The sequence below is a fragment of the Thalassophryne amazonica genome, chromosome 13, assembly GCF_902500255.1.
Source record: "Thalassophryne amazonica chromosome 13, fThaAma1.1, whole genome shotgun sequence".
Lineage (NCBI taxonomy): Eukaryota > Metazoa > Chordata > Actinopteri > Batrachoidiformes > Batrachoididae > Thalassophryne > Thalassophryne amazonica.
This window is the reverse complement of record NC_047115.1, coordinates 15,526,272-15,553,754: the sequence shown is the minus strand read 5'-3', so window position 1 is coordinate 15,553,754 and position 27,483 is coordinate 15,526,272.

The window sequence follows — 27,483 nt, the reverse complement described above, 5'->3', positions numbered from 1 at the left end:
TAAAAACAAAACAGTTGTTTATTATAGTTTGCTGTGTGTTTTGAATAAATGTGTGTGGAAAATTATTTTTTCCTTGCCTATTTTTGATTGTAAACCTTTATTACACTTAGAAAACACAACAAAAAATATATATTCTGAAAGCGCAGGTTGTCCTGAAAAAGAGACATAAAACTTGATTGTGGGATGCAGGGAGAGCTGTTAGCAGCAATAACAAAACATTTATGCCAGGCGAGTGAAGCACCCAAAAACTGCCCTCGGACCCCAGAGGGTTAACCTAACCCCTAACATGAACCTAGCTCTTAACCTCAATAAAATACCAAATCTTAACCTAACCACTAATGTGAACCTAGCCTTTAACGTTAACCATGAATCTGGACTGGGCCTTTATCATAAACCCAAACCTTAACATAACCCTTAATCTGAACCTGTATCCTAATTGGAACCAAGGTCTTAACCTAACTCCTAACTAACCCTGAACCTACCTCATGTCTAAACTCTAACACTTAATCTAACCCTAAAATCTGAACATTATTCTCCCTTAACTAACTACTAACTGTATCTTAGCCAGGTTCTAATGTACTACATGTACTAGGGTTTGTGATGTGCTTCAGATTTCAAATACTACTGCTTCTTAATTTCCAGTCTCTCTTCTTAACAGTGTTTGTACTATTTCAGCATGAGCATATGCATAACAATATATAAAACAGGAGAGGAAATACTCATCTGAATTCGACAGCGTACTTTAAGTACTAAGAGGCTGTTAGCTGTAGCTTCTCTACCCCGCTAAAACAGCTTGTTAGCTGTAGCTTCTCTGTCTGGTAAATGAGCCTGTTAGCTGTAGCGTCTCTGCCCTGCTAAAACAGCCTGTTAGCTGTAGCTTCTCTGCCCCGCTAAAACAGCCTGTTAGCTGTATCTTCTCTGTCTGGTAAACGAGCCTATTAGCTGTAGCTTCTCTTCCCCGTTAAAACAGCCTGTTAGCTGTAGAGCAAGCAGCGTATTTGACTAAAATGTGCAAAAAGTGGGGGTTCCATTTGAAGCAAACACCACATAACAGTTTCTTTAAGAACCAAACTCAGTCTTATCTACAATTTAGCAACTTAACCACTGTAGTGCAAAGTCACTCTACTGAAGGTTTAGAACAGTGATTTTCAACTTTTTTTGAGTTGCGGCACCCTTTTTATATTTACAAAATCCTGCGTCACACCACCAACCAAAATAATATTATAATGCTATTACCTCTGGTTTTGCGCAAAACCCAATTATCGCAATAGAAAATCAATACAGAAAACACTGCATTTCGAAAATCCTCAAGCATTTTGTGCTGTGATCTCAAGTAGGACTGTCACGATTAGGAATTTCTGGAGACGATTAATTGTCAGACAAATAATTGCGATTGATGAATATATTGTCTATTTTTTTTTCTTTTTTTCCCCTTCTTTATATTCTACTATTGTAGTATAATTACACAACTCTGGAAGAACGTTTGGCTTCTGTGAGTGAAACTGGGAATGGTGCAACATTTTTATTTTTATCTTCATTTTACATACAGTCCCAACTTTTTCTGATTTGTGGTTGTTTCTGTTGCATTTCTGAAATTGTTTCTCCTCATCAGTCACGTTTTGTGCTTCAACACTGCATTAAGCTCAAGAATGAACAAATAAATACCTTTGGAAAATAACAGCTGTTAAAGTTCAGATTTCTCACCTGCTTTTTGTGATCTCTGCGTCTGAACATTGTTTTTTTTTGTGGCTCAGTTCATTCATATATTCTCATTTTTTAAATATGTTTTTAAAGATATTTGACCGTTTATTTCATCTCATGATCTCATAAATTCAGCATACGACGCGCACATGGTGAGAACAGGACGGTAACGGCAGAATCACACCTTTAGAGAAAGTTCAGAGAGAAGTAAAGGCAGCTTCACATTTCCGTTTTGTTAACGTTCACTCGGGTTAAAATCCTCTCTCTGCTCCGCGCTCGCTGCGCACTGAACGTGTCGCGCCTGCATTCAGGAATCTCCCTCACGCACCCCCTCCCTCACCCACCCCCTCCCTCGCAGTCTGCAGCCTGTTAACTCCGCGCGCGCACGCACACAGGCACAGACACACACACCGACAGCTCCGCATTTTAGATGGCTTTTGAAGAAGACGGCACTGTTTTAATCGGCCTTCAGCCTCCTTGTTATTGTCCCGCCTTAAGACGAGAGCGAGGCTGCAGCACGTTTGACATCAGATTCTGAGTCGTTTTATGCTTTACCGTGAATTATTTATTTTATCCATAATCGCGAATATGAAAAATACCCACGGCACCCCTGAAGATCGATCACGGCACCCTAGGGTGCCGTGGCACCCCGGTTGAGAATCACTGGTTTAGAATACCACCATAAGCAGGAGTGTGTGAGGAATAATGTCCGTTAAACTACCTTTGGCAACCACATTAGTCTCCCTCGTGCCGGTACTGGTTTGACATGGAGTTTAAATGAGTTTGCAGACATCGGTCAGATCTGCTCTTTTATCAAAGCTGCACTTTCACATTCTGACAGTAGACTGCTGAAATTCAACAAAAGGGATTCAAAATAGTGTTTTTAACTGTATTCTTAGTTTGCACCACATTGTTGAATCTTTGCAACATTTTCTAGTTTCAAGTAATGCCATCAGCCACCCCCCTGCCTTTTGTAGGCAAGTTTGGAGACACCAGTAGGGTTGACCAGCAGTGGATCAATGGCCCTACTGCTGGTGTGCAAAGTTGTCATTATGCTAATTAACCATATGGTATTTAACTTTATGCTAATCCTCTTGAAGCGTGCTGGCTCAACGTGGATGGGCCGAGTTTGTTTGAGCAATGCTGCATTCCAGAGCCAAGCTGTCCTTCCTTTAACCTGTGTCAACCCGGTTAATCTGCAGTCTATGTACTGAGCTAAGATTGGGGTAATCCTAATCCTTCTAATCCTAATGTTATTTTTGTGACAATTCCATATTCACCAAGCTGTATGGAGGAGTGTTTGGGAGGGGAGGGGCTCTAATGTCTCTGTGCTCTTATCCATCCCCAATACATGAAATTAATTTCCTGTAAACAAGATGCAAATTTTCTACGCTGCTTAACATGCAAGAATTCCAACAAGTAACAATATATTTAAATGAGGAAAGAAACCCAGGCTGATAAAGTGGGACTCAAACAAACACAAATCAACCACCCAACATTCAAACTGAGTACTAGCATCGGTTCAATAAATAACACCCTGTGTGATTTGGATTTCATCCTGTTACGATTTGTAGCCTTTAATAATTATGACCGTAATTAACTCGAGGTTGTCATGAGACTGGCCGCAATAATACTAAAGTACCTGTGAACAAAGATAGTAGTAGCCTGTGAGATCAAACAAACACAACATGCCAGATAGTAGTCTGTGGTAAATTGGATAAATGTAACCACTTGAACTTTATGATTGGTTTGCAATTACTTAAAACTGTCACACAGTTCAGAATAGAAAACTCTCTTTAAGTATTTGTTAAATGTTCATTGACACCCACTGCCACATAACAGTGCAGCTTTGGCACACTGAGCTTGAATCACATAAATAAAAAACAAAAAAAAAAACTGAGGAGTACATGAGAAAAAACATAGGTGAATTTTAGCACATGTAAATGTATGTTTCTGTGAAGGCTCTCAGTTGTCCAGGTGGTTTCCAATAGTAGAGAAGCTTGAATCTTCGACTGGACTGGGTTGCTTGATGTGAGGACGTTTCACTTGAAATCGCAGAAACTTCCTCAACTAAAATTCTTGCTCTGGTAGTCTGACTTCTGTCTTGACCTTTGTAGAGAAGAACAAACAGAAGCCACAAAAGCTGGAGTTTTAAACCTTAACTTCCTTGAAGACAAGGAAGTTAAAATCTTAGCCAGAGAGAAGAAATGGTTTGAAAGAGGAGTGAAGGAGGCCTTGTATGTGAAAGAGTTGAAATCCAACCTTAACCGAGGAGGGGGTCTGAGACACGCTTTGTCCCCTGTTTACAATGGGGTACTCAGGTCAAAGCAGTTTCAGTCTTTTCTTCATGGTAATGAGTCATTCATGTCATCAGGAGACTCGTCAGGAGAGGTGTCAGTCCCATTGTTAGGAGGGACAGCTACCCCATCATTAGGAGGGTGCTAACTAGGCACAATAGGTGCTAATTAAAGCTATTGTTTAGTCACTAGCCAATAGCAGTCTGCCTCTCGGTAGGAGGGGCTGGTTAGGTTTAAAAATCCAGCTTTAGTGGCTTCTGTTTGTTCTTCTCTACAAGGGTCAAGACAGAAGTCAGACTACCAGAGCAAGAATGTTAGCTGAGGAAGCTTCTGCGATTTGAAGCGAAACGTCCTCGCATCAAGCAACCCAGTCCAGTCAAAGATTCAAGCTTCTCTAACATGGAAATGTATGTTCTTTAACATCTGAAAAGGACTGGCTGCTTCTTCTTTGCTGCTGTTAATGGTGAACAAAAGATGAGCAGAGGCAGTGCCAACATGCTGCAGCACAGTAGTAAAAACTTAAAGAAATACGGGGAGATATGAGTTCATTGTAATGCACCAAATCCAATTGTTCCATAATAAAAAGTATTGTCCCTAAGTTTGTTTGGGCAACTGGAAAAAATAACTGACACTATCATGGGAGAAGGGCATTGTGTAGCATTGTATTAATTGTTACAATGAGAGCATGAGGCAAAAACACTTTTCTCATTGGCTATTGAATTTTGCATTACAAAGAGAAATCTGATGCAGTAAACCGAAGGTGAAAGAATGATCTCCTGACTGAGCCAGCTAAAGCCAGATTGAGACGTGATACCACTTTGAACCTAGTAATGACAGTATTTCCCACTAAAATGTGTCTGCAGCCATGTTCCCTGATCCAGTATCCAGCACACTTCCCATTTTCCATATAATTTTTTTATTTATAGCTGTTTTTGATTAATTAAGTTAATGGCTCTTCAGAAATGGCTTCCCATTTGTTTAACTTAAGTGAACATAAAGCAGAAACACTGTAAAAACTTGTCTCAAGTCCGCACATTGTGTGTTGTTGTTTTTTCCTTTTTGAAGATAAAATGCTATAAAACCACAGGCCTGTGGGAAAAGTTAAAGGAGTTCATTGTGTGCTTTGTTCCCTTTTCTTCTCCACCAAAACTGAGGCAATAATGTGGAAGAAGACAATGAATATTTCACAACTTGTCTATCTGTAATATATGAAGATTAAATTTCAGCCCCCACACCCCCTACAGACGTGTGGCGTGCCAGGTTTGAAAGAGAGGAAAAACAATAAAAAATAAAGCAAATCATAAATATTTAATATTTATAAGAGGAAGTGATGCAACTCAGTGTTCTTGTGTTGGAGTTAATTACATAGTGGGGACACAATTGGTGCAATTCATGTATGTTGTAGCCACAAAAATACAATTGTTTTACAGAAGCTGTTTGTTTAGCTTGAATTGAAGACATAACATTGATCTCAACTTATTGATTCAACATGAACTATCACTTATGAACCTCTGTTACGAGTCAAAACACTGACGTTAATATTCATCCAATAATTTCAGCAACATTTGTCTCTCTGCTGTCCTACTTCCCCAATGTCCACTGGCCAATTCCCACCAAACTTGATATGTGGATTGTTGTCAACCTTAAATTTGCCCAAAACACAATCTGAAATTTTAAATCAGAGAATTGACACTGTTATTTAAGAAAGTAACAGCCCTTTTCAGAATATATCTAAAAACTAGAGGTGGGCGTTTGGTATTGATCCGATACCAAGTAAATACAGGCCCAGTATCACCGATATTGATACCGATACTTTTTCATATTTAAGCTTCATAGATCCAAAAGATCCAAAAGAATTTAGACAAACATTGTATGTGACAACAAAATACTTTATCACAATCAACATTTTTGTTTAAAAAAATATCACTCAACACAACTTAAAACAAAACCTCTTGAGGTAGAGGGGTGACAAACCACAGTACAAAGGTGCACTGATCCGTGTTGTGTGACGCAGCGCTGCTCTTACAGATAGAGAGCAGACTTTGATGAATCTGCGTGTGCAGCAGTCAGTGCATGCGGGAGAGAAAAAAGCTTGAGTATCAATTTTTTTACACGAGGATCGTTCAATATCAATACCAGCATTGGTATCAATATTATCGATATTAGGATCGATCCGCCCACCTCTACTAAAAACCTGATTTTCTTTTGTCATTTTACAGCCAAATGTATGATTCCACAAATGCAACCAACAAAGAACAGTAATTAAAGCTGTAGGACCATTCAAATGTCACAAAACTGTTAATGTAGTTTCTACCAAAATCCAAGAATTATACCATCAGTTTATTTTTTGTAAGGTGTTGCAAAATTACAGTTCATTTTAATGAAGAGAACATGTTTTCCTTGGGGGGAATTCCATGGCGAATATTTTTTCCCTTTTGACACCATCTACTGGAGTGAGGTTTTCAGATTACCTTGGACATTGCGTGATGCACGTTCATGGAGTGTGCAAGTAAGATGTCTTGTAAATTGCTCCAAAGGTGTTATCTGTTTTTTTTTTAAATAGCATTTTCAGATTTAGAAGTGTTACATAGCTGTTAAAAAATATATAAAACAGATTAATAAAGAAATAAGCTGTTTCAGAGCATTTTCTGCCATCTTGGTTATTGTTCAAGCAAGCAGCCAGCTGACATCACACCACCTTTCTTTACTCCGATAGGCAGTCACATGATCTGACATCACTACCAAATGTAAATCATGGTGTCTGTTCACTTGAAATTTACCCCTTCAGGGGTCAAAATTTTAAATCATTTCCAGACAGTGCAAATTTTCTGGGATAATCATATAAGATCAATCAATCAATCAATTTTTTTTTTATATAGCGCCAAATCACAACAAACAGTTGCCCCAAGGCGCTTTATATTGTAAGGCAAGGCCATACAATAATGATGTAAAACCCCAACGGTCAAAACGACCCCCTGTGAGCAAGCACTTGGCTACAGTGGGAAGGAAAAACTCCCTTTTAACAGGAAGAAACCTCCAGCAGAACCAGGCTCAGGGAGGGGCAGTCTTCTGCTGGGACTGGTTGGGGCTGAGGGAGAGAACCAGGAAAAAGACATGCTGTGGAGGGGAGCAGAGATCGATCACTAATGATTAAATGCAGAGTGGTGCATACAGAGCAAAAAGAGAAAGAAACAGTGCATCATGGGAACCCCCCAGCAGTCTACGTCTATAGCAGCATAACTAAGGGATGGTTCAGGGTCACCTGATCCAGCCCTAACTATAAGCTTTAGCAAAAAGGAAAGTTTTAAGCCTAATCTTAAAAGTAGAGAGGGTGTCTGTCTCCCTGATCTGAATTGGGAGCTGGTTCCACAGGAGAGGAGCCTGAAAGCTGAAGGCTCTGCCTCCCATTCTACTCTTACAAACCCTAGGAACTACAAGTAAGCCTGCAGTCTGAGAGCGAAGCGCTCTATTGGGGTGATATGGTACTACGAGGTCCCTAAGATAAGATGGGACCTGATTATTCAAAACCTTATAAGTAAGAAGAAGAATTTTAAATTCTATTCTAGAATTAACAGGAAGCCAATGAAGAGAGGCCAATATGGGTGAGATATGCTCTCTCCTTCTAGTCCCCGTCAGCACTCTAGCTGCAGCATTTTGAATTAACTGAAGGCTTTTTAGGGAACTTTTAGGACAACCTGATAATAATGAATTACAATAGTCCAGCCTAGAGGAAATAAATGCATGAATTAGTTTTTCAGCATCACTCTGAGACAAGACCTTTCTGATTTTAGAGATATTGCGTAAATGCAAAAAAGCAGTCCTACATATTTGTTTAATATGCGCTTTGAATGACATATCCTGATCAAAAATGACTCCAAGATTTCTCACAGTATTACTAGAGGTCAGGGTAATGCCATCCAGAGTAAGGATCTGGTTAGACACCATGTTTCTAAGATTTGTGGGGCCAAGTACAATAACTTCAGTTTTATCTGAGTTTAAAAGCAGGAAATTAGAGGTCATCCATGTCTTTATGTCTGTAAGACAATCCTGCAGTTTAGCTAATTGGTGTGTGTCGTCTGGCTTCATGGATAGATAAAGCTGGGTATCATCTGCGTAACAATGAAAATTTAAGCAATACCGTCTAATAATACTGCCTAAGGGAAGCATATATAAAGTGAATAAAATTGGTCCTAGCACAGAACCTTGTGGAACTCCATAATTAACTTTAGTCTGTGAAGAAGATTCCCCATTTACATGAACAAATTGTAATCTATTAGACAAATATGATTCAAACCACCGCAGCGCAGTGCCTTTAATACCTATGGCATGCTCTAATCTCTGTAATAAAATTTTATGGTCAACAGTATCAAAAGCAGCACTGAGGTATCAAATCAAAGATATCAAATCCAAATCCCTTATTCATAGGCTAAGGAATAAAATTATAGTGGTGCCAAAGAAAATTTGGTTTATGACTTAAATTGTGAAAAAAGAGGCAGTACACCTTTAAGCAATAGTAAAGTGATCATTGATAATGTTCTTAAAACCACAGGGTAGTTCATGCAAAGTAAAACATATGAAAAATAATGCACAAAAATTAGCACACATTTTGTGTATTTGCCAAGAGGCAGGTGGTGATGTCACTGAAAACAAAATGGGGGATTTACCATCCAAATACAACACAGAAATTCTTCATCATCATTACTGTTTTAAATATTATTGTTATGATTATTATTATCACAACCAAAATGCTACTGCACATTTCTGAATTTTTAATGTAAAATCCACGCTGTACACACATGCAGAAGTTTATAGTATGCATGAAATATCCCGCTTTCCCTTTCATACAGTGCATCCAGAAAGTATTCACAGCTACTCTTCTACTCACAAAACCCCATAATGACAACATAAGAAAGTTTTGTTGTTTTTTAAATTTTTGTAAATTTGTTTAAAAAAAAAGTAATAAAAAAGAAAATTACATGTATTCACACCCTTTGCTCAGTACTTTGTTGATGCACCTTTGGCAGAAATTACAGCCTCACGTCTTCTTGTATTTGATGCTACAAGCTTGGCGCAACTGTCTTTGGGCAGTTTTGCCCATTCCTCTTTGCAGCACCTCTCAAGCTCCATCGGGTTGGATGGGGAGCATTGGTGCACAGCCATTTTCAGATTTCACCAGAGATGTTCAGTCTGATTCAGGTCTGGACCACTCAAGGACATTCAGAGTTGTCCTGAAGCCACTCCTTTGATATCTTGGCTGTGTGCTTAGGGTCATTGTCCTGCTGAAAGATGAACTGTCACCCCAGTTTGAGGTAAAGAGTGCTCTGGAGCAGGTTTTCATCCAGGATGTGGATGGATGGATGATGGATGAGATTTATTGTCATTGTCATTACAAGTGCAACAACAATGGGATTACATCCACACTCACATTTCCACAGACAAGATACAGCAATTAATCAACAATTATTACTTGTTTACTGTAATAATGGCACACATCAGAATTAAGACAACACACATGCATTTGACATTGTTTATGTGCACTAAACTTGAAACAGTCCATTTTCCAAATTGAGGCATGTGAGTGTGTGGTAGCCGCTGCTACAGGAGTTGCGCTGCTGCTAGCTTGGGGGGAACGGGACCTGCCGCAGCTAAAACCACGCAGCCCCTGAAGGGGAGAAGGGGTGGCGTGAGTGGTGGCCAGGATGGGGTGTGTGATGGGGGGCGGGGGGGGGGGAGTGGAGCATGCTTCAGTCTTTGTCCATGTGTGAATCTTGTGTACTGGAGTAAGAGAGATAAGGAGGCAGCCAATCTTCCCAAGGCCGTAGAGATTCTTCTGGAGGAAAAACAATGGCCATTTTATCCTTGAGAGGCTGATAAGCCTGCCGTGTTTGTGGTTGAGCAGTGAAAACAGTTTTCCAGCTTCACATGAATAAACCAGATACCAATTATGAAAATAACCCCGGCCTCTGAAATCTTCACCTTCTCCTGCAAGGAGCGCGTTTGCCCTGAGATGTTATCCAATTTGCATCTGAGTTCAAGGGTTAACGCAGTCTAAGAATGCATCGCCTTGCCCAACTCATTAATCATGATGGACAAGCGAGGGGTCATGGTTTTGGTGGCAGCCGTCTTGCCAATCTTCCGGTAGGTCAGGGCAGCATATAAGACAATAAGTACCAGCCCTCCTACTATGAAACCAAATATGAATAAATCCTCGACGTCCTCCACAGAGAATGGCGCAAAGCATGCAACCTGCCACATCTCCCAGGCGCTGAGAACATAGCCCGCAGGGTAGGTTCCATCTGGGCACGCAGGGTCCCCCGGCCCTGATCTTCTTGTACAAAAAATGATGTCAGTAGCGTTCAGAAACCAGCTGATCAATTCCATGATTAATCCAATATAGTTTGAAGAATTCACAGCCTGGTGAAGTAGGGACTTTGAAGGTTGAAGCAGAGATAAAGGAGAGAGGAGGAGATGCGACCGCCTTCGCCGGAGTCCCAAGCAGAAAGAAATGTCTCTGTACAGTGCTGCATTCATCTTTCCCTCAATCCTGGTTAGTCTCCCAGTTCCTGCTACTGAAAACATCCCCACAGCATGATGCTGCCACCACCATGTTTCACTGTAGGGATGGTGCCTGGTTTTCTCAAAACATGACGCCTGGCATTCACACCAAAGAGTTCAATCTTTGTGTCATCAGACCAGAGAATTTTGTTTCTAATGGTCTGAGAGTCCTTCAGGTACAGAGCCCATGTACCTTTTACTAAGGAGTGGCTTCTGTCTGGCCACTCTACCATACATGCCTGATTGGTGGATTGCTGCAGATGGTTATCTTTCTGGAAGGTTCCCCTCTCTCCACAGAGGAATGCTGGATCTCTGACATAGTGACCATCGGGTTCTTGGTCACCTCCCTGACTAAGGTCCTTCTACCCCGATATGCTCAGTTTAGACGGGTAGCCAGTTCTAGAAAGATGAATCCAAACATCTTCCATTTATGAATGATGGAGACTACTGTGCTCATTGGGACCTTCAAAGCAGTAGAAATGTTTCTGTACCCTTCCCCAGACTTGTGCCTCGAGACAATCTTGTGTCTGAGGTCTACAGACAATTCCTTTGACTTCATGCTTGGTTTGTGCTCTGACATGCACTGTCAACTGTGGGATCTTGTATGTGGACAGGTGTGTGTCTTTCCAAATCATGTCTAATCAAATGAATTTACCCCAGGTGGACTCCAATTAAGCTGTAGAAACATCTCAAGGATGATCAGTGGAAACAGAATGCACCTGAGCTCGATTTGTCAAAGGCTGTGAATACTTATGTACATGGGATTTCTTTGTTTTTTGTTGTTGTTGTTTTATATAAATTTGCAGAAATCTCAAAAGCCTTTTTCACTGTCATTATGGGGTATTGTGTGTTGAATTTTGAGGGGCAAAAAAAATTAATTTCATCCATTTTGGAATAAGGCTCTAACATAACAAAATGTGGAAAAAGTGAAGCTCTGTGAATACCTTCTGGATGCACCATATGATACAAAATGCTTCATGAGAATGTTTAATTGATTTTGTACCCTGTATTTGTTATTTGTCATAAATTTGTTATTTAAATGCTTTGTAAATTTTTTACAGTATCTCTGCTTTATGTTAATGTTTTAACTTTGACTTTAATGTAATTGTTAAAAAAATCAGTTTATTGTGTTTGTTTCAGTCACTGCTTTATATGACTGATATTTTATTGTCTTTATTTTGTGAAGCACTTTCTTTGTTTGATTTTGTAATTTCTATACAAGTATCAACAATTATTTATTTTTTATAGTTACATTTAACAGTATTGTATGTCGATTACTTGTGGTTTTCAGAAGTTAGCATATATTAAAAATTTGTATTATGATAGCTACTGCTTTGAAAGACAATGGAAGGATCATTCAGACCTTCTGTGAAAAGATCATATTTTAATAATGTGCCAAAAAATTGGATATTTTCTGGTAATGGCTCCATACAAATGTTACATTATACTGAGACGTGCCGCCTACAATAGCCCCACTTATCATCAAGGTGACAGCCACATAATAACATGGCTTCATAACTAATGGCTCCCACACACTCTTGGATTAAAATGTATTCTCAGACTGTACAACTCATGAACCCCTCCTTCACAGGCATCATAATGCATTTTGACAAAGCCAGTGATTCATGGGTAATGGCTAACAGCGGTGCACATGGACTGACTCTATGCCCACAGCGAGAACCTCAACAACTCTGTTTATTCACTTACATTTAGAAATATGGTAGTTTTTTTATCCACAGCTGACCATAAGGCCTGAAGGGGGATAGAGAATTGGACTTCATCTGTGTGCATGGACATCAGTCACACTTTCTTGAGTGAAAGTGTGGATAGTGCACTCACCGACTTACAGAAAAATGTCCCTGCTGGATCTACTGTCCTCCATGTCTGGCGTACATACAGTCCAAACTTATATGAGCCTTTTGTCCTCTCCTCCAAGATCTGTGCACAACACTAATCTGGACCAGCCTCTTCTCCAAGACACTGCGATGTCCAGCATTGCTTCAGGGGTGTGCATCCTTTGATTTTATTTAATTTATTTGGCAATAACATTGTACATCCCTTTGCCTGTTCCCTTGTTTTTTCACTCTGGGTCTACACAGGTGGATTTCCATGATGATCTGCCATGGATCACACAACGCAATGTCCTTCTCCTCCATCCTCCTGTGTTCTGGTTCTGATGGTCAGATGTCACATTTCCACAGCATGACATGTAGTAGAAAGATTTCCCACTTCAGACACACGTGCGCTGTGGGTGCTGAATTAGAACAGAGTGTGTCATTTCATGGAAGCATAATGTCATATTTACTTGCTGATCTTGCGTTGTCCTCACAGCGAGCACATCAAGCAAGTCTGGTCACGGCCTCAGAGAGTGGGAAACGGAGGGACAGAGAGAGCGTTCCAGAAAAAAAAAGATTAAAAATGGCACAGTGCTGTCTGACCTGAAACAGTTGTCTGTGCCCCACTCCTGTAGAAATGTGCTCATCAATTAAAAAATAAACATATAACACATTAAATGCAAAAGTCCAGAAAGTTCAAATGGCAGTCCTGAAGCCTACTGCGGCCAGGCTGGCAGTACCTCAGCCACTTCCAGAAGCAGCTGCTCCTCTCCGATCATCTCCACTATTTTGGTGTGCTCCCCAGCAGCTTGTATGCGTGGTCCACCCCTCCCACAGTTCTCTCATGAATCTCTCACATTAGGAGTCCCAGCGAGTACATTCAGAGGGTCACACAACACCAACTCTGAGAGCATTTTGGGAGTACTCTTGTCACCTCACCAACTTTGAACAGTTCAAAATGCAGGCACAATGCACTGCAAGTGAAGCGAGGTAAGTGCCACCCAGTGAAGGTCACGTGAAGCAATTTCTCTCACAACTGCCATTCGTACGCTGTCGGAACCCAGTGAGATAGTACCTGAAAGAGACCTGGAATCTTGCTTTTTGGTAGTATCAGCTGGCTCTTTTTCATATCTCCGCACAAACCAATCATAATCATGGCTCTCCTTCATTGCTGAAGATGATCGTCTTGTGTTTGAGTTGAGGTCTATCTCAAACAGGCTCTCGTATGGACTGTCAGACCTGTCGTTGATTATGTGTTCACTGCCATTCTTGCTGGCACTGCTCTTCTATGGCTGACATGGCCTTCCTCAACAGTCCATGCCATTTCACTTTCTGGAGTGCCTCTTCCTCCCAGGTATCATGTGGAATACCTGTTCTGTTCATATACCGCTTTAATGCATCATTGGAACACAGTTTTTGTCCTCCATGGCTCCTTTTCCCTGGGTGCAGTTCTGAGTAAAACGCAGGTTTTGGGAGCCTACTGTTGACCGTCCAACATACAGTACATGCCCTGCCAGCAAAGCTGTGACACGGTTATTAGGGCTTCAACACTGACTGTATGAACACGATGCAGTATCTCAACATCTGAGATACGATCTTGCTACTTGATGTTGAGGATGGAGCGTAAATGGTGAAGCCGGAGAGAATGGTGTACTCAAAGGAATAGACAGTCTCCTATCTAGTGCACCATAGGCCTTCCTGGTGGACTGGATCCTCCTTTCAACTTTCAGGTCTGCAGAGCTGGTGTTTGTAACGGTGCTGCCCAAGTAAGTGAAGGACTCTGTTGTCTTCAGTGGTTCGACTGTAATTGTCTCAAGCAATTCAGTGGACATTGGAGGAGGCTGGTAGAGCAGCTTGGTCTTAGATATGTTGATCTTTAAACCAAACATATGTGGTGCACTAATATTACAGTCATTAAGATAATAAGGAATCCTGCCAACAACTCCAAATATGGCAGAATGGACGATGATGGTAATGATGAATCCTACGTCTGACACCCCCCGGGAATTTCACCCAGGGAATTCTTTAATTAAACCAACTCGGTTGTAAAGCACGCGGGCTCATTCATACAAGGTCTGTCAATAAAGTATAGGTCCTTTTTATTTTTTCAAAAACTATATGGATTTCATTCATATGTTTTTACGTCAGACATGGTTGAACCCTCGTGCGCATGCGTGAGTTTTTCCACGCCTGTCGGTGACGTCATTCGCCTGTGAGCACTCCTTGTGGGAGGAGTCGTCCAGCCCCTCATCGGAATTCCTTTGTATGAGAAGTTGCTGAGAGACTGGCGCTTTGTTTGATCAAAATTTTTTCTAAACCTGTGAGACACATCGAAGTGGACACGGTTCGAAAAATTAAGCTGGTTTTCAGTGAAAATTTTAACGGCTGATGAGAGATTTTGAGGTGATACTGTCGCTTTAAGGACTTCCCACGGAGCGAGACGTCGCGCAGCGCTCTCAGGCGCCGTCGTCAGCCTGTTTCAAGCTGAAAACCTCCACATTTCAGGCTCTATTGATCCAGGACGTCGTGAGAGAACAGAGAAGTGTCAGAAGAAGTCGGTTTCAGCATTTTATCCGGATATTCCACTGTTAAAGGAGATTTTTTTAATGAAAGACGTGCGGACGGGTCCGCGCGTCGGGACGCAGCCGGCGCGGTGCGGCGGCACAGGAAAAAGACCTACGTGTTGATAACCATTTGTAAAATCCAGGCGGCTTTTGATGGCTTTCAGTGGAGTGAGTATATGAGAAATTGTTTAACAGCTGGACATGTTCCAACTTGTCCTTAAGGCTTCCAACAGAGGTGTTTTTCCTGTGAGAGACAGAGAAGAAGTTCAGACACATAACTGAATTTATCATTTACAACTTGCTTTACAACTGTTAAAATATATTCTAAGTATAAACTAAACATGGAAAGTCCTAATGGCTGAACAGAAACACATAAATCACATAAATTAACTCATCCATAAAACATTCAGCCGAGACTGCGGGTTGAGCGTCAAGCTGCAGGTGGCTGATCCATGCAGAACACACGCCCACTGGCCACAACAGTCAGGAACAGTCAAGTGCTGACATGAACCACGTTGGCACAGCTCAGAAGGGGTGCACCACAGCACCCCACCAGACACAGCCATCAGTCTGACATAAAACAAACCGAACATGATGGAGCCGAACCAACTAGGATGGACGCGAAGAAGCAGCGGTTTCCTCTAGCAACTCAGTCATGCCATCACGCCACTCTTAACCACAGTCCGCTCAATAAGGCATGGGAACATCAACGCTGCACAGTAGCAGTCAGTGACTGACAGAGCGATACGCCATGTGCTGGCGGCAATAACACCCCCATGAGTCTTTGTCACCACTGGAACACATAAGTAAGAGACGCCCGATCATGACACAAGCCCAGCCTCCAGCAAGCAAGAGCAAGACAGGTTCTCTCCACTCACTTTCATGCGAGCCTTCTCCTACAGTGACTGGCTGAAACCAGACACCAGACAGAAGTCACCAAAACCAATTATTTCATCCTGCTACACTTATCATCTGCAGAGGAGAAATGGTCCACAATCTGCTGCATATCAACTGCACTGCTGGCCACGAGAGCATAATCATCAGTATAGAGCAGTTCTCTGATCCATCTCCTGTGTTTTATGTGAGCACGAAGCCACGCCAGTTTGAACAGTTTGCCATCAGTCCTTGTGCAGATGAGCACACCATTGTTGACCCCTTTGTTCATAGTATCCAGCACAGCTGTGAGGTAGAGGGAGAAGAGTTGGAGCCAGCACACACCCCTGCTTCACACCATGGTTGACCACAAAGGCATCACTGGGTTCACCACCGGCTGAGACTTGTGCCTTTATTCCATAGTGGAACTGCTTGATGATGTTAACAAGCTTGTCAGGGCATCCATATGTTTTGAGAACCTTCAAGAAGGTTGTATGGTTGACTTTGTCAAATGCCTTTGTGAAGTCAACAAAGACTACATACAATGGTTGGTGCTGCTCTGCAGCCTTCTTTTAGAGCTGCTGCAGAATGAAGATCAAATTGGAAGTGGAACAGCAGCCCAGAGTCCACATTAACATTCAGGGAAACCTTCTTCTGAAATGATTTTTAATCTGTTCAGGATAATATTGGTAAGAACTTTTCCAGCTATGGCCAATAGTGATATTCCTAGATGGTTTCCGCATTCTGCATGATTGCCCTTTCTCTTATAGATGGTGACAATTAAAGCATCTCAAAAGTCTTGGAGCACAGTATCAGAGAGTAGGCATCTGTTGAACAGGTCTAGTGGAGCTTTACACAACTTTTCTCCACCATTTTTCAGGATCTCTGAGGGAATACATCCAAACCAGGTGTTTTGCCATTTGCCATTGACTTCAGAGCTTTCTTGAGTTCCTCCATACTGATTTCCCCGCACAGTTCATTCATTGTGGGCTTCCTCCTCAGCTGTTGACATGCACCTAGGTGTGCAGATCCTTCTTGGGTTAGCAAGATGTTGACGTGTTCCTTCCATCTGGTCTTGAAGGTTTGTGAGCAGCTTACTCCCATCCGTGGACTTCACTGGGGCAACAGCATTGTTCTTGGGTCCATAAATGGCTTTCAGCCCAGCAAACAGTCCACGGTAGTTATGGTTGTAAGCCATACACTGCAATGTTGATCTCTTTTCATATCCCCACATAAGCCAATCATAATAAAGGCCCTGGGACACACTGGTGCTGGAGGTGTCTAAAACCAGTCCATCGCTGGTTACTTCCCCACGCAATGTATATACCCATTTACAGCTAGATGGAGCCTAAGACAATAGAGATGAAGTCTCTTTGTTGTGGAAGTGTAGTGACAGGGACCCACAACAGGGGGCGTAAATGAACGGACAATGGATAAGCCAAAATATAACAATTTAATGTTGCAAATCGTGCACCACGGAATACAGACAAATGCAGTTTGAGAATGACAGTCAATTACACAAAAAGTGACGTGTGGGCAGGCTGGAGGATAGAAGACGTCCGTCCAGAGAAGAGCCGGGTCCCACACGGCTTCCACCGCCAACGGATCTGAAGAACACCGGAGCCGACAAGCCCTGAATCTCCAGGTAGCCACCGTCTCCAGCTGTCAGACCTGGTACTGCTGGCAGGAAGCAGAGACAGTTAATGGTGGGTGTGTGGATACACACCCAGTAAATCCTCAACCACAGAACACAGAAAAACAGTTCCTCCGGGAGGGAGCACCTCCACTTCCGAAATAGGAACACATCAGCAGCTCCTGTTACCACTTATCTGGTTGGAGTGAGAGGCGACGACGTCGGCACTCTCACAGACCGCCAACCCAGCTGACAGGGCACCACAGGACAACGGCTACAAACAGATCACACGTAAGTCAACGTTCAGACTCAGCAGAGAATATTACCTAAGTCGTAGATGATTTCTCAGCAGGGAGGTGGAGTTGCAATCCGGCTTTATGGTGATGTTGAATGATGGCAGTTGATGAGTAACAGCTGGTGCTGATGATGAGTGACGGCTGTCACTCTCTGTTGCTCCGACGCCCTCTTGTGCTTGAAGCCCGCACTTCAAGCAGGGCGCCCTCTGGTGGTGGTAGGCCAGCAGTACCTCCTCTTCTGGCGGCCCACACAACAGGACCCCCCAATGGCCGCCTGACCAGGCTTATCCGGATGTCGCCTGTAGAAATCGGCCAGGATGGCCGGGTCCAGGATGCAGCTCCTCTTCACCCAGGAGCATTCCTCAGGTCCATACCCCTCCCAGTCCACCAGGTACTAGAACCCCCGGCCCTTCCGACGGACGTCCAGAAGCCGGCGTACGGTCCATGCCGGCTCCCCGTCGATGATCCGGGCAGGAGGCGGCGCCGGTCCGGGGGTGCAGAGTGGTGAAGTGTGGTAGGGCTTGAGACGTGACACATGGAAAACAGGATGGATCTGAGGGTGAAGCTGGCAGCTTCAGCTTCACTGCGGCCGGACTGAGGACTTTGAGGATGGGGAACGGTCCAATAAATCTGTCCTTGAGTTTTTGGGATTCCACTTGAAGTGGGATGTCCTTGGTAGATAGCCAAACCTCCTGCCCGGGCTGGTATGCAGGGGCCGGGGAATGCCGGCGGTCTGCATGGGCCTTGGCCCTCGTCCAAGCTTTGAGCAGGGCAGAGCGGGAGGTATGCCACACCCGATGGCACCTCCTGAGGTGGGCCTGGACCAAGGGCACCCCGACCCCCAAGGGCACCCCGACCTTGGCTGGAGGAGGCCTTGGGTCCTGTGATGGTCAGCCTTGCCCCTGGCACAGGTGGTACAGGCCTGGACGTAATCCCGGATGTCGGCATCCATAGACGCCCACCAGAAGTGCTGCCGGACCACTGCCACGGTTCTTCACACCCCTGGGTGGCAGGAGAGCTTGGAACAGTGACAGAAGTCCAAGACAGCAGTCCTGGCCTCTGGTGGGCCGTACAGTTTATCCTTCGGGCCGCTCCCCGGGTCCGGGTTCTGTGCCAGGGCCTCCTGGACGGTCTTCTCCACGTCCCAGGTGAGGGCGGCCACGACAGTGGACTCGGGGATGATGGTTTCCATTGGATCCGACAGCTCGGTCTTGACTTCCTCCTCGTGCACCCGGGACAGGGCGTCGGATTGTTGATTCTTAGTCCCAGGGCAGTATGTGATCCGGAAGTCAAAACGCCCGAAGAACAGTGACCAGCGGGCTTGCCTGGGGTTCAGACGCTTGGCGGTCCGAATGTACTCCAGGTTCCGATGGTCCGTGAAAACCGTAAACGGTACCGATGCTCCCTCCAACAGGTGTCTCCACTCCTCAAGAGCCTCTTTCACCTCCAGAAGTTCCCGATTGCCGACGTCATAGTTCCTTTCAGCCGGGGTCAACCTGCGAGAAAAATAGGCACATGGATGGAGGACCTTGTCGGACTCCCCACTCTGGGATAGCATGGCTCCTATCCCTGAGTCAGAGGCGTCCACTTCAACTATGAACTGGCGATTTGGATCGGGCTGCAACAGGACTGGTGCAGTCGAGAACCAGCGTTTCAACTCCCTAAACGCGGCTTCGCACCGATCCGACCAGGTGAAAGGGACTTTAGTGGAGGTTAGGGCTGTCAGCGGGCTAACTACCTGACTATAGCCCTTGATGAACCTCCGGTAGAAATTTGCAAAGCCGAGGAACTGTTGCAGTTTCCTACAGCTTGTTGGTTGGGGCCAATCTCTCACCGCCGCAACCTTGGCCGGATCAGGGGCGACGGAGTTGGAGGAGATTATGAACCCCAAGAAGGACAAAGAAGAGCGGTGGAACTCGCACTTCTCGCCCTTCACGAACAGCCGGTTCTCCAACAACCGCTGCAGGACCTGACGTACATGCTTGACATGGGTCTCAGGATCCGGAGAAAAGATGAGTATATTGTCCAGATATACGAAGATGAACCGATGCAGGAAGTCCTGCAAGATGTCATTAACCAACGCTTGGAACGTCGCGGGCGCATTGGTGAGGCCGAACGGCATGACCAGGTACTCAAAGTGACCTAACGGGGTGTTAAATGCTGTCTTCCACTCGTCTCCCTCCCGGATCCGAACCAGGTGATAAGCATTCCTAAGATCCAGTTTAGTGAAAATTTGGGCTCCATGCAAGGGCGTGAACACTGAATCCAACAGAGGTAACGGGTATCGGTTGCGAACCGTGATCTCGTTCAGCCCTCTGTAGTCAATGCATGGACGGAGTCCACCGTCTTTTTTGCCCACAAAAAAGAAACCAGCACCCATCGGGGAGGAGGAGTTCCGGATCAACCCAGCAGCTAACGAATCCCGGATGTAGGTCTCCATTGATTCGCGTTCCGGACGTGAGAGGTTGTACAGCCTGCTGGACGGGCTACTCAGCACCCGGTATCAAATCAATGGCACAATCGGACGGACGGTGCGGGGGCAGCGTGAGTGCCAGATCTTTACTGAAGATGTCAGCAAGGTCGTGGTACTCGGCTGGCACCGCCACCAGATTGGGGGGGACTAAAACCTCCTCCTTAGCTGTCACACCGGGTGGAACCGAGGATCCTAAACACTCCGGTGGCAGGTTTCGCTCCACTGCGTCACAACCCCAGACGGCCAATCAATCCGGGGATTGTGTTTTAACACCCATGGAAACCCCAAAATCACTCGGGAGGTTGAAGGTGTTACATAAAACATAATCTCCTCCCTGTGATTTCTAGATACAACCAATGTCACTGGCTGTGTCTGGTGTGTGATTAGTGAAAGAAGGGTGCCATCTAGTGCCCGTACCGACAATGGTGACGGTAAGGCCACCAGAGGGAGCCCAACCTCCTTTGCCCATCTGCTATCCAGCAGATTCCCCTCCGACCCTATGTCCACCAGTGCTGGGGCGTGAAGGGGTAGATCCCCACTCAGGATCGTAACTGGGATGCGTGCAAATTTCCGGGGTTTCCCCGCGTGGGTATTATGACCCACCCTTAGCCCAGTCTCTAAGGACGAGTGCTGCTGTTTTGACCGTTTGGGGCAGTTTTTCTGCGTGTGCTCGGTTGAGCTGCAGTGAAAACACTCCCCACGGACCAGCCTCCTTTGTCTCTGATCTGGTGTAATGATTAGTGAAAGAAGGGTGCCATCTAGTGCCCGTACCGACAATGGTGACGGTAAGGCCGCCAGAGGGAGCCCAACCTCCTTTGCCCATCTGCTATCCAGCAGATTCCCCTCTGACCCTGTGTCCACCAGTGCTGGGGCGTGAAGGGTTAGATCCCCACTCAGGATCATAACTGGGATGCGTGCAGATTTCCGGGGTTTCCCCGCGTGGGTATTATGACCCACCCTTAGCCCAGTCTCTAAGGACGAGTGCTGCTGTTTTGACCGTTTGGGGCAGTTTTCTGCGTGTGCTCGGTTGAGCTGCAGTGAAAACACTCCCCACGGACCAGCCTCCTTTGTCTCTGATCTGATCTCTTTTTGGCCCTGCTCGTTTCCCTAACAACGCCAGCAGGGGGAGCTGTCATCACGTGGAGTGCCCTGGAGCGTGGGGAAGACGGCTCCCTTTCGGACCCGGGAGGAAGAGGGACGGCTTGTGCCTGACCACGCCCTTTGTCTCGCTCCTGTTGGTGTTCTGTTAATCAGTTGTCTAACCGTATTACCAGGTCGATAAGCCCGTCTAAATCCTGCGGCTCGTCCTTCGCCACCAGGTGCTCCTTAAGGACCAGAGACAGTCCGTTTACGTTTGCAGCGCACAGCGCAACAGCATTCCAGCCAGCTCGCGCTGCCGCGATGCGGAAGTCGACCGCATACTTCGCTGCGCTCTGACACCCCTGTCTTATCGACAGCAGCACGCATGAAGCGGTCTCGCCTCTATGAGGGTGGTCGAACACCTGTCTAAACTCCCTCACAAACCCAGTATATGTCGTTAGGAGCCGTGAATTCTGCTCCCAGAGCGCCCTAGCCCAGGCGCGTACCTCTCCTCGAAGCAGATTTATAACATAAGCCACCCGGCTGGCATCTGACACGTACATGACGGGGCACTGTGAAAAGACGAGCGAACACTGCATTAAGAAGTCTGCGCACGTCTCGACACAACCCCCATACGGCTCCAGAGGGCTTATGTATGCTTCAGGGGATGGAGGGGGGGTTCGTTGAACGACCACTGGAATGTCTGTATCGGGCATTCGGTCAGCAGGAGGAGGTGCTGCAGTGGCGCCCTGTGCGTGCGCTTCCACCTGGGCAGTGAAAGCCTCCATCCTCTGATTGAGTATAACGTTCTGCTCGGTTACCAAGTCCAACCGAGCAGTGAAAGCGGTTAAGATGTGCTGCAGCTCACCTAACACACCTCCTGCTGGCGCCTGTGCACCTCGCTCTTCCATTGGCTGTTCAAGCGATGGTTGACGCCCCTCGGGATACATGACGCTGGCCGAGAAATCCTGTTGTGAAAGTGTAGTGACACGGACCCACAACAGGGGGCGTAAATGAACGGACAATGGATAAGCCAAAATATAACAATTTAATGTTGCAAATCGTGCACCACGGAATACAGACAAATGCAGTTTGAGAATGATAGTCAGTTACACGAAAAGTGATGTGTGGGCAGGCTCGAGGATAGAAGACGCCCGTCCAGAGAAGAGCCGGGACCCACACGGCTTCCACCACCAACGGATCTGAAGAACACCGGAGCCGACAAGCCAAGCCCTGAATCTCCAGGTAGCCATCGTCTCCAGCTGTCAGACCTGGTACTGCTGGCAGGAAGCAGAGACAGTTAATGGTGGGTGTGTGGATACACACCCAGTAAATCCTCAAACACAGAAAAACAGTTCCTCCGGGAGGGAGCACCTCCACCTCCGAAATAGGAACACGTCAGCAGCTCCTGTTACCACTTATCTGGTTGGAGTGAGAGGCGAAGACGTCGGCACTCTCACAGACCGCCAACCCAGCTGACAGGGCACCACAGGACAATGGCTGCAAACAGATCACACGTAAGTCAACGTTCAGACTCAGCAGAGAATATTACCTAAGTCGTAGATGATTTCTCGGCAGGGCGGTGGAGTTGCAGTCTGGCTTTTATGGTGATGTTGAATGATGGCAGTTGATGAGTAACAGCTGGTGCTGATGATGAGTGACGGCTGTCACTCTCTGTTGCTCCGACACCCTCTTGTGCTTGAAGCCCGCACTTCAAGCAGGGCGCCCTCTGGTGGTGGTAGGCCAGCAGTACCTCCTCTTCTGGCGGCCCACACAACAGGACCCCCTCCCCCCCCCAGTTTCTAGTTTCCGTTCATTCTAGTATTCTGGTTCTTGTATTATTCTGTGGTCCCTGGTTTTGGTTCTTTATTGTATTCTTGGTTCTCTGTATTGCATTTTCAGTTCAGTCATTTATTGCTTTTCTTTCTGTTTGCTGTAGTCACTAGTTTCATTCACCATTTTCTTTTGTTAGTCATATATGGATTGGTTATCTTCAGTTGTAATTATGTATTCTGTGGTTTTGCTTATTATTTATTTTCAGTGTTTCGTATCTGATTATGTTCTGTTTGTGATTTATTGCATTCTCTGTTTATTAGTTATTTTGTATTGTCTTCTTATTATTGGCCATTGTATTTATTTTTATACTTTATTCAGTGTCAGTTCTGTTACAGTTTAGTTTATTATTATTATTGATCTCCTAGTTTCCCACTTTGTAGATTAGTCACAGTAGTTCCTAGTTTTTTTTTCCCCTTTTATTTGTTCACTTTAATTATTGTCTGCCTTACGCCCGTCACATTTTCCACCGTTAATTTTCCAGTCACTTTGTTCTCTTGGTTTGGTCTGCATTGCGTTTTTTCTTCCCTCACTCTCTTGCACCTGTTCCTCACCTCTCAGCCACGCCCCCCCCCCCCCCCTTTCCAGATCCTTCGTCCTCACGTGCATGTTGTTTTCCTGTCACCGCCTTCCTTATTTAAACTGTTTGTTCACTCCCTCGTGGCTCATTTGTTGATTTTTGATCACTTACCAGCACTCTGTCACAGTCCTGTTTTGCCTAGCTGTTTTTTGACTCTGCTCTCTTTACCGGATCCTGCTTTTTGCCTCAGCTCTGAAAACCCAGTTTGCTTGTGTACTGACCCTGCTTGTTTAGGACCACGTCCTCTGTCTCGCCCCTGCCTGGTACTTTTGCTCGGCGGACTGCCTTCCTGTATACTGAACCTTGCCTGTATTAAAGACCATTCCTTTTACTCATACGACCTGTTTGAGAGCCTGCATTTGTGTCCAGCCTCTGTCTGTGCCTTGCCTTCGCCCCGCCTGACACAGTTGGTCTACATCATTTATAAAGCAGCTTTAAATTTTAAAGCAGAACTGGCAATATTCTAATTTACCCCAGTGTGATAGTGTGGTTTGGTTGGCAACACTTTGTTTCTGAATACATTCTTGGAAGACAAAAGACATTCTTCAGTGACTGTCTCCTAATTTATTTACCAAAGTGATGAAGGGAGAAGGCAGAAATTATTCTCACCAGGGGTGCTCACAAGTGTGCCTTTTTGTTGTCTCACCTTTTTAATAAAACTTCCAGAGGTTCTGAAGTCATTTGTCTTTCTATCATTAAAAATTAATGTTATCTGGTTGTTTTAACACTCACATTAGGTGATAAAGAACATAAGAGGAGAATAACGATGTTATCAACTAAAATGGTAGTATGTAATGATGGCACGATTAGCCGTCCACCCATTCATTCATTCTCTACAGGTTATCCAGATCCTTGAAGTAGACCAAGCAACTCATCCCGCACTTCACTATCCTCAGCCACGTCCTGCACCGCTATCAGGGGGAGCCTGAGGAATTTCCAAGGCAGCTGGGAAATATAACCCCTCCAGCATGTCCTGAGTATTCCCTGAAGTGTCCCAGATGGACATCCCTCAAAGACCTCTCTAGGGAGATGACCAAGGGGAATCCACACCAGATGCCTGAACCAGCTCAAGTGGCTCCTTTTGATGTGAGCAAAAAAGTGTCTCTACTCAGAGTGCCTCCTGGATAGTTGACCTTCTCATCCTGTCCAGGAGTGTAAGCCCAGATACTCAATGGAGGAATCTCATTTCCGCCGCAGCTCCTTCTTCACCATGACGGTCTGAAAAACATCAAATGCCACCCCAATCTGTCTATCCATGTCACGCTCCGACTTGAGCAAAACCCCAAGATACTTAAACTCCTCCACTTGAGGCACTTGAATCGATAACTCTCCCCTGACCCAGGAAAATAGCTTTTGTTATAAAATAGACCCAACACAAAACAGTGCAAGTATCATTGCTGGTCGCATGTTACACCTAAAACATATCCATGACAAATTAAAGCCACAGTGTGCAGAATTTAGTGTCACCTAGTGGTGAGGTTGCAGAATGCATTGTCCCACCACCTGCCATGATTTGGTTTCCATTCACATTCACAGTTTCACTTCTTTAGTGACAGGGATTCACACTCCATTGCCTTTTTTGCCACAAAAATTATGGTTCTCAAACTTGTTAGCCTGCAGTAGCAACCAGGAGATTACAACACCTGGCAAAAATTATGGAATCACCGGCCTCAGAGGATGTTCATTCAGTTGTTTAATTTTGTAGAAAAAAAGCAGATCACAGACATGACACAAAACTAAAGTCATTTCAAATGACAACTTTCTGGCTTTAAGAAACACTATAAGAAATCAAGAAAAAAAGATTGTGGCAGTCAGTAACGGTTACTTTTTAGACCAAGCAGAGGAAAAAAATATGGAATCACTCAATTCTGAGGAAAAAATTATGGAATCACCCTGTAAATTTTCATCCCCCAAACTAACACCTGCATCAAATCAGATCTACTCGTTGACATTGACCCTATGCCATGACATTGACCCTATGTGTCTTTTTACAAGGAATGTTTTCGCAGTTTTTGCTCTATGGCAAGATGCATTATCATCTTGAAACATCCCCAAACATCCTTTCGATTGTCCAAAATATCAACGTAAACTTGTGCATTTATTGATGATGTAATGACAGCCATCTCCCCATTGCCTTTACCTTACATGCAGCCCCATATCATCAATGACTGTAGAAATTTACATGTTCTCTTCAGGCAGTCAGCATCATCACCTTGCCCAATGCAGATTCGAGATTCATCACTGAATATGACTTTCATCCAGTCATCCACAGTCCACGAATGCTTTTCCTTAGCCCATTGTAACCATGGTTTTTTTCTGTTTAGGTGTTAATGATGGCTTTCGTTTAGCTTTTCTGTATGTAAATCCCATTTCCTTTAGGTGGTGTCTTACAGTTCGGTCACAGACGTTGACTCCAGTTTCCTCCCATTCGTTCGTCATTTGTTTTGTTGTGCATTTTTCGATTTTTGAGACATTGTTTTAAGTTTTCTGTCTTGACGCTTTGATGTCTTCCTTGGTCTACCAGTATGTTTGCCTTTAACAACCTTCCCATGTTGTTTGTATTTGGTCCAGAGTTTAGACACAGCTGACTGTGAATAACCAACATCTTTTGCAACACTGCATGATGATTTACTCTCTTTTAAGAGTTTGATAATCCTCTCCTTTGTTTCAATTGACATCTCTCGTGTTGGAGCCATGATTCATGTCAGTCCACTTGGTGCAACAGCTCTCCAAGGTGTGATCACTCCTTTTTTAGATGCAGACTAACGAGCAGATCTGATATGATGCAGGTGTTAGTTTTGGGGATGAAAATTTACAGGGTGATTCCATCATTTTTTCCTCAGAATTGAGCGATTCCATATTTTTTTCCTCTGCTTGGTCTAAAAAAGTAACCGTTACTGACTGCCACAATCTTTTTTTCTTGATTTCTTATAGTTTCTTAAAGCCAGAAAGTTGCCATTTGAAATGACTTTAGTTTTGTGTCATGTCTGTGATCTGCTTTTTTTCTACAAAATTAAACAACTGAATGAACATCCTCAGAGGCTGGTGATTCCATAATTTTTGCCAGGGGTTGTATATAGGGGAGCAACCACTGATTCTACTTCTTTTGTTTTTCTTTTTTCAATCTTCTGGCCTGCTGCAAAAGGCAAAATACATATGTCCATTGGACTACTGTATCGACAAGGCGGTCTCCATGAGTAGGGCCAACTCCCAAGTAGATACAAAGGGCTCATTCTTAGCTTATGAAAGAACATTGAGTCATTATTGCAGGTATTTACCTACTAATGCACAGATGGTTATGAATGCTACATTCTGTTTCTGCTAATAAACACCCCTATATCCTACAGAATGCAACTTTAAATGACTTAATGCAACTACATTGTGCTATGAGCTTTATGTTGCATTCAGACTCGTACCAGTGTGGAACTGGAATACTCTTATCAGCTTTGCGCTACAGAATCCGGGGATAAGCACCAGCACAAATAGGTCTTTGCCATGAAGATGCATTGAAAGTAATTTTGAATCAACTCACAGCAATCCCAAATGGTAATGTTTTCCAGATAGCCCATCGTTCCCAGTCATAATCGACCTGTGTTTGACCCATGGCATAATGGCAATTTCATGATGCGGCTCACTGTGGGAAATAATAAAATCCCGGGTATAAAAGGATATATGTTTGCATCTGCGGGTAGCATTATGACTGTAGAGAAGAAATGCCAGAGCCTTTTCAAGAAAGCACATCATAGAATGACTCCAATTAAAT